The following is a 14,153-nucleotide window of genomic DNA, read 5'->3' as shown; positions in this document are numbered from 1 at the left end:
GGACTTTGTGCAGTGGTGCAAACTCAATCACCTTCAACTAAACACTTCAAAGACCAAGGAGATGGTGGTGGATTTCCGCAGGTCTAAGCCCGCTCTGCTACCAGTCTCCATTGATGGGGTCAATGTGGAGGTGGTAAGCACCTTCAAGTATCTGGGTCTCCACCTGGACAATAAACTGGACTGGTCAGCCAACACTGATGCACTCTACAAGAAAGGACAGAGCAGGCTGTACTTCCTGAGGAGGCTGCGGCCCTTCAATGTGCAGCAAGCTCCTCAGGATGTTCTATCAGTCTGTTGTGGCCAGCGCCCTCTTCTATGCAGTGGTATGCTGGGGAGGAAGCACAAAGAAGAAGGATGCTGGGCGACTTGACAGGCTGGTAAGGAAGGCTGGCTCTGTAGTGGGAGCTGAACTGGAGTGCATCACTTCAATATCTGACAAAAGGACCCTAAACAAACTGATCAACATCTTGGACAATGAATGTCATCCGCTCTACAGCACTATCAAAAACCAAAAGAGCTTGATCAGCTGGAGACTTCGCTCACTGCCATGCACAACTGAAAGGCTGAGGAAGTCATTTGTTCCTAGGGCCATTGAACTGTTCAATGCCTCACTAAAGGGAAGAGGAGAGATAGACTTCTCTGCTTAGTCTGTCTGCCTCTCCACCCTCTACATGTTTGAGTACTGACTGCCCACTACTGCTTTACTACTGTTTTACTAATGTACACAGCCTAATGTTTTCACTACTGTTTTACTGCTACACTGTTTTTCATGCTATATTAGCACACATGATCAATGGCTGCGGTCAGGCTTCTGCTACAATACTGAATGAATGAATGGCTATAACCCTACTACCTCAACCTGTTTTTGCACTGAAATAGTTTTTTATTTTACCTTGTCTACATTATACTTTATTCTCCTATTTGTCCATATTATTTATGCTGGTCTCTAGACCTTACTCTTGCACTGTTGGACTAATGTTGAACTATTTTTTGCACCTTCACCATGACACTCACTCTCTTGAGCACCTTGCCATGCACACATAACTAAGGACTATGGTTGGACTACTGTTTGCACCTTCACCATGACACTCACTCCCTTTAGGACCCTGGGTCCTGGCCCTTTCACTACAAGCGTCTTATGCTTGATCACCCTCAAGCACATTGGACTTTCTTAATTTAATTTATATAGTGTATTTAGTATTTAGTTTTCTTAGTTTTCTTATCTTCTACTGTCTTTATTGTACAGTGGAGTTTAGTTATATGTTTATACTTATGTTTAAACTTATGTTTACCATTTCTGCTGTGCATGTTGTGTGTGATGTCTGTATGCTACTGAGACCCTTGAATTTCCCCTTGGGAATCAATAAAGTATCTATCTATCTATCTATCTATCTATCTATCTATCTTATGCGCTCAAAGAACATTTAACGTGTCCCAAAAACAGCTATCAATTAATCACCAAACGTCTTATAAACAAGTCTTGCCAGGAGCAACACCTTGCAAAAAAATGATAACAATAGGCCTAATAATGGTTGGAATGGAAAGATGCAATTATGTTTTGAAAACAAATGCTCCCATTACCCCGCAGAAGTTTCAAAATAGCCTACAGTGGGCAGTGCTTCGACTTGGCCAGCTTCACTCGCGGTCCGCGCGCGGGATCACGCGACTTTAATTTGTATTTTTCCAGTGACGCTGCAACGACGCTGCAACAACCCAAACAATCGGTAGATGTCTCAAGTGAGCAGGGTGTCTCGTAAAAAGAAATGGAGCCTGGAAAACCCTACACAGACTTCACTACAGACTTTAGCAGACTGGTTTAGAAATAATTTAATAGCCAGAAATATGCCTGAAATATGCCTGCCCTGCAATCCCGTTTGCAGCGGTAGAAGAAACGCAGGACAAATTAAACATTCTGGTTTTCTCGATGATAGACAGACATCATTTGGACAAAATATAGAGCATATTAACCTCCGTTGCTCAGCCAAATGCCTTCCTGTTACGTCCTGTTATCACGGAGTTACAGGCGATAAACGATTTTTGATGGTCACAAGTTTACTTCATTAGTGGTTTATTTTTTTGATTATTAAAGAGTGTTTTTCATTTAAAGGTTTGACTTTGTGCTTATTCAGTAGAGCATTTAGTGCTCTCCCCAATCCCAGACGTTCAACATTGCATGTTTGTTTGTAATGGATGCAACCGCGAGATAGGCTGTGCGTTTGACGGCAATGAGTTGTTAACAGACATGAACCAAGACATATGGCCCAGCAGCAATCTAGGGACTGTTTATTATTTATTGAAGGGGCCACCGGAGGAATTTTGAGTGCTTCAGTCAAAAGTTGCATGACCCTCCCTTACCTGCTAGAAATTGTTCAATGACCATCCGACAGAATTGTTAAAAGAAGACATGACCCTCCCTTGTCAATTGTCGCTGTCTTCCGCCCGCGCTGCTTTGCGCCACAGCCACACACTGTGATAACGTTCTTAAATCAATCTTTCCTGTGAGCTTGCATGCTACCAGTCCTTCCTTTTCAAATGTGTTGCACCTGTTTGCACAATTTCACAAATAATCATATGTGATTAATAATATGACAAATAATCCCTGTACACGGGGACCGAAACAATGCATGCCAAATTGCAATGCATTTTTCCGTGTTTATCACGTATTTTAACTTTACCCCGCTGTCTTGCCGTTTTAATGTTTCCCCGTAGAATATCCCATATTTGAATACTCTCATAACAGCCCTGCCATCGGGCCTGTCTCTGTGTTGCCCTGTTGCCACCCCCTTGCCCTTCCAACAAAACAAATGTCTTCAAATCATCGTTTTCCTTGCTTGAAGGCAAACTTAGAGTGATGTTAACCTATTTAAGTTTAACGGTGTGATTGTCATGAGAGCACGATTCATTGGCGCTTGCATGTTCGGCCTTATACGTGCGCACCCGCCTACCATCAGGCTACTCAGCTACTAGAGAAAGAATTTCCCCTGTTTGTATGTTCACTCCAAGTTGGCCTACCATAACTTACCAACTCTGCACTGTAGACCCTAACTGGCTATTTATATTTTTCTGTGAAATAAGCAAATGTATTTGTTCAACTTTATGAAGCAGAATTACGCATATAGGCTACTTGGAACATAACACATTTGACAAAGGACAGATGTATGTTGCTAGTGACAAAATATTAACTTTCAGTGTTTTACGATGTCTTTGTCATGGGGAAGTGTTTTTCCCCATGCATTTATTCAAGGCTACTGTCAGTGACTGACGCGAGAGAAGCGGGGTCTGTGTTGTGTTGCGTTGCGTTAATTTATTTTCATTGGGCATTCTCCGTGCCGTGCCGTCCACAGCTCTTCAGTTCTGACAAAGCCGAAATTACTCCTTTTGAAACAATGAGTGCAGGAAGCGCGTTTGTGGTTATATTTCTTGACAGGAGGGATCCCAAGCAGCTTTCAGCCATAAGGCTACTTTGAGAACATTTCAATTCACCCTACACTACTATTCAAAATGTTGAAAACTATTTCGACATAGCCTATAAAGCAGTTAAATTAAATGAAATGTTAGTTGTAAACAAACGAGCTACTTGGTGAGGCTTGGCCTCACAGATGCCTTAGATGGCAGGAAAAATCTTCACGATATACAGTGGGTCCCAGTTAAGTTTGGACGGGTTCCTTCAGGAATCACGCACCCCATTTTCTCAGCAGAAATGGCACAAACTGCAGTTGACACAAACAACCACAAGGTGTCACTTTGGAGTTCTGCCACTACTATTTTTGATACGACTTGACTTACTGCTTCCATGATGCATTTTCCAAGTCAGTAGAACAATCAGAGAAAGCTGAGCCATTACCAAACATATATGATAATACAATAGCGTGAGTTTATATATCTTGTACCCTATTTGTCATGGTTACTTATAGATTTGATAGTGTAACGATAAGCGCATGAGACTTTCAGCGGGGGCACGGGAACTTAAATTGATCACGGTAGTTTAAGCTTACACTTGACAAAACATTATAATATGAAAATGTAGATGCAATTGTTGTAAGATGGTGCAGCTCCTTTAAGAAAGCACCGTTTGCAGGGATGGAGAGAGAGAAAGCGAGAGGGGATATGTGTTAGAACTTAAATGCGTGTGGAAAGTGCTGAGACTGGAGCGAGTCATATTCAAAATAATGCAAAAAATAAATCCGCAGATAAAATCAATTATCCTCATTCATTGCAACCGCAACATGCCTGCTTGCCGACGTTCAAACGAAAAAGATATCAAAGCACCTTTTGCGTTTGAATGTAGCACAAATTTAAACAGCTTGACAAATGATTTAGCTAATTGATTATAGCCTGTACAGCAATTGTTGAACATTTACCTGTACAAGTACATTGTTAGCCTACAGACCAATTTCCATAGTGCACATCTTATCAACAGTTTGAATGTCGTGTGTGTTTCTGCATTGACAAATACCGTTCAGCACAATGATTCATGCCCAATTAATTTCCCCTGTTAAAGTGTTCGCCTTTGTTACACTTTTTGGTTTCATGATGTAGGCCTAGCCTATGATAAACACCATATGGCCAAATATGTGATTCAGCTAATGTTATAGGCTATACAATTTCCCCTCTTAAAGACAAGCTGGTGTGGCTTATTAGACTAGGCTACTATTAAAATGCACCGACGGTAGCCTTGGCTATGTGTAGCCTAAAGTAAGCTATCGCATGATTTCATGCACGTAAGTTCATGCATCTGTCAAGTTCGTACAGGGCCTCGCACCCCCTTGCGACGGCCCTGCAGCTCCTCCTAAGACAGCGAGGAAAAAGTTAAAATACGCGATAAACCCGGGAAAAGTTGACAGGTTTGTTTGTGACAGTGATTATTTGTGAAATTGTGCAAACGACCGCCTTTTCAAGGCATTTCAAGGAAGGAGTCGTAGCATGCAAGCTCCCAAATTGACCCAGTAGACAGAAGGCATCAATAGCCTAAATTTTTGGGACTGGGGAGGGTCATGCGTTTTTTCTCAATCACTTTGGAGGGTCATAGAAAAATGTCTTGCTGGCGAGGGAGGGTCACGTCTTTTTTGACTAACGCTCCCAAAAGTCCTCCGGTAGCCCCTTAAATAAATAACGAACAGTCCCTAATTGATTATAGCCTGTAGGCCTACACCTGCAATTGTTGAACATATACCTGTACAGGACATTGACAGTAGGCCAGCCTAACAAGCAGATGTTGCAAAAAAGACGCAATTAATCAGAAATAAATAATGTAATCTTTATTTAACAAATTGCAAGCAACAAGAGGGTTGAGTTAGCTGTGAGGCCAAACCCAAGAGCAGAGCCTATCTGCTAAGGCACTCGATAGGCTATAACGAGCTGTGTGCGCCTGGAAAGACAATAAGATGCTTTCTGAATAGCACAGCGAAGACGGCTCTGGTCATCCCATACCCTCCCCCCACTTCCTGTAGCCTACCATTATGACTTTGCCGTTTTGGGACATTAAGCTTTTTCACGTTAAGCCCCCCTCCCCCACCCCCTTCTTTCACAAGCAGTGGGGGAGCGTGGGGCACAAAGTAACACTTTTTGGTAGACAAAGGAGGGTTCTCCGCGCTTCTGTCGTTTGGCCACAATCCGGTGCAACCAGGCCAGGACAGATATTTTAGAGCAGGGGTGTCAAACTCATTTTCATAGAGGGCCACATCATTGAATTTATAGGTTACTGAGGGCCACATAATCGGCGAACATGTGCATGATGCAACCATGAAATTGGTATTGCAGTATGGCTTTTTCAAAATTGGTGTGTAATGGTCCTAACCACTTTAAAACAGTGTGGCTGAAATAAAAAACAAACAGCCTACAACAGTAACATTTTCAAATGCAACTTCTAGGCCTACAGTATTAGTTAACAACTGATCAATATGCATTCATGGACTGACATTGATGAGAATAAACTGCAGTCAATAATGTGCATAACAATGTCCATAACACATATCACCACTAAAATTAACTGTGGCTAAGAAAGGTACTGTGTGTGTGTGTGTGTGTGTGTGTGTGTGTGTGTGAGTGAGAGAGAGAGAGAGAGAGAGAGAGCGCTATGGTACGTACACCCACCCACCCCCGCAAAAACAAATTCACGCGTGTACAATATTTGTCCGTTTCCCGGTTTTAAGTCCGTGCATTGCAAAAAAAGTAGCCTACATAGCATAACAATATCCACATGCAATAATACAACAACAACGTCTATGATGACCTATTAATTTGGACAAATTGATACAGCCCTTTAGCTAAAGTTACCTTTAGTTTTGTTCTAGCGTACCGTGACGTCTGGCTTTAAACAGCTGTAATCTAACGTTCTGACAAGCACACCAATTGCCTACCTTGTTCTTGCCCATCTGGAATAACTCCTCTAGCTTTGCTGTCTCCATCCTTTCTGTTTTCGTTGTTTAAACTTGTGATATCCATAACTAGTGAATTAGCCCAACATTGTGTGCTGATAACCATATATAGATAGCCGAGTAAAAGAAAACAACAAGTAGCCTAGTTATGTGCCTGCGTGCGTATTCTGTCTTTAAAGTTTAATAATGTTCTGCACCTTTTACTAAAGAATAAAGAAAATTAAGAAGACATCTGAGCTGCACCGGCGTCTCTCCTTCTCTCTAACACTTTTTGGCTTTGGCTAAATATTTCTAAAATCATTTGAGTTTCACTAGTCACATGTTTTAACAAGCAACACTTCTTATTGAACTAATAACAGACGTGTGTCGAAAATTGACTTTATTTTCCATACGGAGAAATAACATATGCAGAGTCTACCAAGGTCAATCTTGCCAAAAAAGCCCTCAAACCTGAAAACACATGAGGCAAAAGTGCAAAAAATCACAAAACTAACTAAACTAACACACGCATATTTTTGTATTGCAATCATTGTAGCCTACAGTTGTAACAGCGCGTAACAGTCGTTTTACTCCCCGTATGCGCTCATTATAAAGAACGTTTAACGTGTCCCAAAAACAGCTATCAATTAATCACCAAACGTCTTATAAACAAGTATTGCCAGGAGCAACACCTTGCAAAAAATGATAACAATACGCCTAGGCCTTTATATGGCTCTGTTCCTGCCTAGATTCGAACTCAGAACTGCCTGAAAGTTGCAGACCTGTTCTGGATATACGTGCATTAACCCACTCGACCGTCAGACAACGCTATCTGCTTCGAGTAGCCTATTGGGTAGGAATGTAGCCTACACTGGTTGCTGTGGCACAGTCTTGAGTGACCGAATTCGTTTTCCTTTGTCATATGAATGCTGTCATTTTGTTAACATTACTGTTAAGGAGATGCTGTAGGCAAAGGCTATATTTCAACCTCGTTAGTGTAAAGTGTAGCAAGCGAACTTCTCATGACTACCGACAAAGTAGCCTACTGCCAGCTGACGAAGCTCTCATTTTAAAACATTACTGAGAGACAGGCACTGTACAATCAAGAAATCTTGCCACTGAATCCAAAACTATGTTTAACATGATGTACAAAGCTTAGGCTACAGTGGACTAGCATGTTGCAGGGGCTGCTAAAAACACAGAGAAACGCACTGAAAACTCGGCCAATCACAGCCCTTGCTGTCGAATGCGCCGTCCGGTTCGACCGTGGAACGCCACAGCAGACTATGCTGCCCCCAAGCGGCTGCAGTTGTACTTACATTTCACCCAGCTGCGTGAATCACCTTGATCGTGAATGAAGTGTCAATTTTTAATGGGACCCACTGTAGGCCTATTAACTTACCACCCGAATTCACGTTGGCTGGGGGGAAGGGGGGCCATCAGACATTTGTGCCCAGTTAATCCGGCCCTGTCCCCAACAAATCACACCTTCCCACCTCTGTGACAGAAGTCGAGAGGACTCCTAACTCACAGACCCATTCACAGCCTGTTTTTGTGGCATTTCGGCGTGTTTTGAAATCCTATGCAGCTAGGAGCTTCCAATTGTGAGGAACCAATTTTGCATTTTAGGCATAACTAACATGCAATAACACCACCAACAACAACCAAAACTAGGCTAATCATTGCCAACATGTAAATTAAATGTAACATTATTGTGAATCAAATTAAAATGTTCTCTTTTGCAAACGTAGGCATAGTAACAGAATAATTTAAAAATGTTACAAAGATACTACATCAATCCGTATGTTTCATTAGGCTACTAGGCTATTTGTTTTGCCTTACTCTTGATTCATTTAGGCTAGGCCTTTTTATTCAGGGGCCGTATTCACAAAGAATTTTAAGGCTAAAAGTAGCTCCTAACTGGCGAATTTAGGAGCAACTCCTAAAAATAATGGGCGTGTCACTCCTAACTTTCGGACTCCTAATTTTTTTCACAAAAAGTAATTCACGAAGCATTTTAGACCTAAAAGTAGCACATAAGTCTGGGACAGCTTAAGTCGAGATGACTCCTAACTCTGTAAGACCTATTCATAAACAGCTTTTTTTGGCATTTTACGTTGCGATGTTTTGAAATGCGTAGCCTATGCAGCAACAGGAGCTTCCAATCGCGAGGGAACAATTTTGCATTCATAAAAGGGATGCAATAACGCCACCAACAACAACCAAAACTACTCATTGTTAACATGTAAATTAAATGTAATGTTTCATTGTGAATCAAATTAAAATGTTCTCTTTGCAAACGTAGCCTAGACATATGGTGACAGATTAATTTAATAATGTTGCAAAGGTACTGCATCAATCCATAGGCCTATGTTTCATTAGGCTACTAGGCTATTTGTTTTGACTTACTCTTTATTCATTTAGGGACAATCTCAATTCTCTGTTTTACCCCTTCCCCTATCCCTTCATCTTACCCCTAGCCCTTGTCCCTCGAAACCGAGTGGCAAGACATAGGGGTGAAGAATATTCCCCTTGGAAATGAGATTCCCTTATGGTTGGCTAGTGGTGAGCTGGATGATTGAAACACTTGAATTAACGTAATTTACAGACATCGTACCACACTGAAAGCTAATATTTTTTCACTAGCAACCTGTCTTCTGTCAAATAGGCTATAATTGCATTTTCAGCTCGGAATAAAACCGTTCAGGAACAGTAGAACGTGCCTATGTTCGTTCGCAGCCTACCTTCTTGTCCGGGTAAATGAAACAGGGATGGGGGGCAAAATAAACATGCAGTTTGCTATGTAAACATCCCACAACTCCTTCGATATTTTACAATAATATCCAAATGGTGGTTACTTTTTACTGTTTAAGCAGGCAGCCACTTACAACAACCGGACAGACATAGAGGAGTATACAGACACTGTAACCTCTTACATCACCAAGTGCATCGATGATGTGACCCACACAAAAGACATCATCACTCGGGCTAACTGGAAGCCATGGCTGACAGGGGATGTCCTCAGGCTGCTGAGGGCCAGAGACAAAGCCTACAGAGCTGGGGATGAAGCTGGCATGAAAACAGCGAGAGCCAACCTGTCCCGTGGCATCAAGGAAGCAAAAAAGGAATACACTCACAAGATAACCACCCACTTCAAAGACAGCAGGAACTCACAAAGCCTATAGCAGGGCATTCAGGCCCTCACGGACTACAAGCCCGCGCCACAGAGCTGTGAGAGCAACATCCCTCTGCTCAACAACCTGAACCACTTCTTTGCTCGCTTTGAAGCACAAAACAGCACCTGCCCACAGAAGACCCATCCCCCTCTACATGAGCAGCCCCTGTGCCTCTCTGCCGACAGCGTGAAGAGGACACTTGCTGCTATCAACACCCGTAAGGCAACAGGTCCAGACAACATCCCAGGTCGTGCGCTGAAGGACTGTGCAGGGGAGCTTAAGGATGTCTTCACAGACATCTTTAACACTTCCCTGAAGCAAGCCATCGTCCCATCATGTTTCAAAGCTGCCACCATCATACCTGTGCCGAAGAAAACTGCTCCATCCTGCTTCAATGACTACCGCCCTGTGGCACTGACACCCATCATCATGAAGTGCTTTGAGCGGCTTGTCATGTCACATATCAAAGCCATTCTCCCCCCCACCCTGGACCCCTTCCAGTTTGCATACCGAGCCAAGCGGTCTACAGAGGATGCAATCTGCTCTGCCCTCCACCCAGCCCTCACCCACCTGGAAAAAAGAGACTCATATGTGAGATTGCTGTTTATAGACTTCAGTTCTGCATTCAACACCATAATACCACAACAACTCATCTGCAAACTTGACAAACTGGGACTCAGTACCTACCTCTGCAACTGGCTACTGGACTTCCTCTGTCAGAGGCCCCAAGTAGTACGTGTTGGCAACAATACCTCAAGCAGCATCACACTGAGCACAGGGGCCCCCCAAGGCTGCGTGCTCAGTCCGCTGCTCTTCACCCTGCTGACGCATGACTGCACTGCAACCTACAGCAACAATCACATAGTGAAATTTGCTGACGACACAACTCTGGTGGGTCTCATCACCAAGGGCGACGAGACTCAATACAGGTTGGAGGTCGACCATCTGACCACGTGGTGCAGGGACAACAACCTCCTGCTGAACGTCAGCAAGACCAAAGAGATTGTTGTTGACTTCCGGAGAGGTCACACCCAACACCTGCCACTGACCATCGACGGTGCTGTGGTGGAGAGAGCGAGCAGCACCAAATTCCTGGGGGTGCACATCAGTGAAGACCTCTCCTGGACCACCAACACTGCATCACTGGCGAAGAGAGCTCAGCGCCGCCTGTACTTCCTGCGGAAACTCAGGCGAGCAAGTGCTCCACCAGCCATCATGACCACATTCTACCGAGGCACCATCGAGAGCATCCTCTCCAGCTGTATCGCTGTGTGGGGCGGAAGCTGCACTGAATACAACAGGAAAGCCCTGCAGCGCATAGTGAACACAGCTGGAAGGATTATTGGTGCTTCACTCCCCTCCCTGAAGGACATTTACACCACCCACCTCACCCGCAAGGCGACCAAAATTGTGAGTGATGCAAGTCACCCCGCTCACAATCTGTTTGATCTACTGCCCTCTGGGAAGAGGTACAGAAGCCTGCGCTCCCGCACTACCAGACTCACCAACAGCTTCATACACCAAGCCGTAAGGATGCTGAACTCTCTCCCTCCTCTCCCCCCTCCACCCTCAGCTACATAACATCCTGGACATTGGACCCAAAATGGCCGCCTGCACTACTCCACTTGCACACTTGCACACTTGTACACTTTACAACTGGTGTTGTTGTCCTGAAAACACAACACTTCTGCTGCTCTTACATAACTTGCACCACTATGCCACTTTCTTCTTACTTAGGTCAAACAGAACTACCCAAGCCTTTTATTGGCCTGAATTTGCACTAGTATTTTTATTGACTGTCTATGCACAATTTCAACCACATTTTGCTGCTCTTATTTTTTTCATTATTATATGTGCCCTCTTATTTACTTATTTACTTACTTTTTTATTTACTTATTTACTTACTTTTTTGTTTACTTGAATGTTATGTTTGTCTGTGGACCTAAATTGGTAAAATATGTCTTGTCTTCACCGTGGGATAGTGAGAAACGTAATTTCGATCTCTTTGTATGTCTGGAACATGTGAAGAAATTGACAATAAAGCTGACTTTGACTTTGACTTTGACTTTACTTGACATCAGAAGTAATCGCTACCTGTAATAGCATATGCGAGGAGTCGGCAGCAGTAGGCCTATGCAGCATTCATATCAGACGAGTGGTAAAAAAGTTCAGCGAATTTAGCTGCTGTTGGACTTTACATTTCTGACATGGTATGCTGCCAATTCGCGGGGTAGACATTCTCATTTTAGAATGTCTCTCTAAAATGAGAGACATTCGCGCAAATAATGATGTGCTGTTTAACATTCACAAAACAGCGATTTTTGAAAACTTCCTTGTGAAGAACAGGACCTTCAATATATGGTCACAAGATTGAATGCAACATAAAACAATTACCATTTTAATTTTATAATCTTTATTAATGCCAAGATTTCATGTCAATGAATCTCTCGGTGTGCTTATTTTTCCGGTGTGAGCGGTGTATGTTGGGTATTTCTCTTACCCCTCGGTTTCAAGTAAGCTCCCGATCTTGCTTGGTTTTAAGGGGTATCTACCCCTTGCCCTTATCCTTACCCCTCGATCGAAATGAGAATTGAGATAGCTAGCCCTTCGTCTCACGTGCACGCGCAAAACTAAGGGGAAGGGGTAAAATAGAGAATTGAGATTGGCCCTTAGGCTAGGCCTTTTTATTCAGTTATTAATCATCTTCCGTCCTTCGCACTATTTGTGTAGCGCACGCATTCTCCGACCTGTCACCTGTCACTCATCATCGGAAGGGAGGTGTTTGGAATCATGCCCGCGTTACAATCATCAGCCAATCAAGGTGGTCACGCTTGCCCATTTACACAAATTAATGGTTGAATATTACTGATGATCATTGTTATTTAAGAACATGCAGTGTGCGTAGGGCACCAAAAACATCTTGCTCGTAAAAAAGCATCATACCGCTCATTGTTGCGGGTCTGTTATTTACTGTAGGCTGCGCATACCACAGGCCTTTATTTTGGGCAAGCCTGCATTCGAGGCCTTCTGTTGAAGAATTTTATATAAAGCCTGCCCTAACAGTAATCCTCCTGCCCCTGATACCACAGCTGTGGATAGTGTGGAATGTTCAAGTAATAACAAAATCCAGTGTGTGTCTCAATTGTCCCCCGCTGACCACCTCACACATTTCTCTAGATTTTGCAACAAAGTTACATGACACAATGCCATAAAATATGCCAGTTTTAGGACACAGAATAATGTTTGTAATGATACCCGTTAGGCCTACGTTTAACAGTAACAAGTGTACATATAGCTGCAAGCAGCAATGTGGGGGCCAAGCAGTTGAGCAGGAGTTGTCATGGCAACCCAACGTTGTTACATTATACACACACCCAATTAACCCCCATCCCACACACACACACACATATACACAGATAAACCTCCTCTCCCACACACCCCAATAGCCCCCCACACATACCCATGCCTCAAACATCACCAAATGTATTGTGCGTCCTCAGGTTCAGTCCACATACCAAGTTTGGTGTCGATACGAGAAAGTGTTGATAATTATAGTGCCTCTAGTGGTCAAATGTCACTAAATATATTGAGCGTCTTCAGGATGTGGTCCCGAGTCCTTGTACCAAGTTTGATGTCGATACGAGAAAGTGTCGCAAATTATAGCACCCCTAGTGGTCAAAGGTTGCTAAATTTTTTGTGTGTCCTTAGGATTTGGTCCTGAGTCCATTAACCAAGATTGGTTTTGACATGTGAAAGCATTGTTGAGATATGACCTAATCTTCTGTTACTCTAGCGCCGCCCTAGTGGTTGAAGGTCACCAAATTTATTTTGTGTCCTCAGGATAAGGTCCCAAGTCCATATATTAAGTTTGGTTTCAATACGTGAAAGCATTGCTGAAATATGAGCCCACTTCCTGTGATAATAGCGCCACCTAGTGGTCAAAGGTCATCAAATTTATTGAGCTTCTTCCTAATTGGGTCCTGAGACCATGTACTGAGTTTGGTGTTGATACACGAAAGTCTTGCTGAGATCACGTCACTTCCTGTTTGACTTAATTGGTCACCACAGGCAATGGGTTTTCAATATGGCTCCAAAAAGCAATGCATTTATGAGTCATGGTCTGAAGATCATCTGCGTCAAGTTTCGTGAAAATCGGACAAACTTTGTGAACTTTGATGCCTTTTAAGTGTTTTTGATGACGTCCAATATGGCGGAAGATCCAACATGGCGGAAATTGTATGGTTTACTGTATGGTTTAATGGCAAATGAGCGTTTCGTTATAATAATAATAATAAGAATACGTAGAATCACTATGGGTTGCCTCGCAGCTTCGCTGCTTGGCCCCCAATAAGAATACGTAGAATCACTATGGGTTGCCTCGCAGCTTCGCTGCTTGGCCCCCATTAAGAATACGTAGAATCACTATGGGTTGCCTCGCAGCTTCGCTGCTTGGCCCCCAATAAGAACAAATAGAATCACTATGGGTTGCCTCGCAGCTTCGCTGCTTGGCCCCCAATGAGCTATTCATTGTCGAAGGTGCATGGTGAAGTGAAATTCTTACTTTGGAAAACAAACATTTGCCGATATCATCGCCGAGATCATCAGAATATTGCAACAGATT

General features: G+C 43.2%; 1 protein-coding gene across 1 annotated transcript in view; it reads right to left on the bottom strand.

Annotated features, from left to right (window-relative positions):
• LOC121713564 (E3 ubiquitin-protein ligase NRDP1) overlaps window positions 1-14,153 on the bottom strand; it is a 71,675-nt gene that overhangs the window by 33,230 nt on the left and 24,292 nt on the right. The gene's annotated exons all lie outside the window — the stretch shown is intronic.

The sequence above is a fragment of the Alosa sapidissima genome, chromosome 7 (assembly GCF_018492685.1).
Source record: "Alosa sapidissima isolate fAloSap1 chromosome 7, fAloSap1.pri, whole genome shotgun sequence".
Taxonomy (NCBI): domain Eukaryota; kingdom Metazoa; phylum Chordata; class Actinopteri; order Clupeiformes; family Clupeidae; genus Alosa; species Alosa sapidissima.
This window is presented reverse-complemented; position numbering and strand designations above follow the sequence as displayed.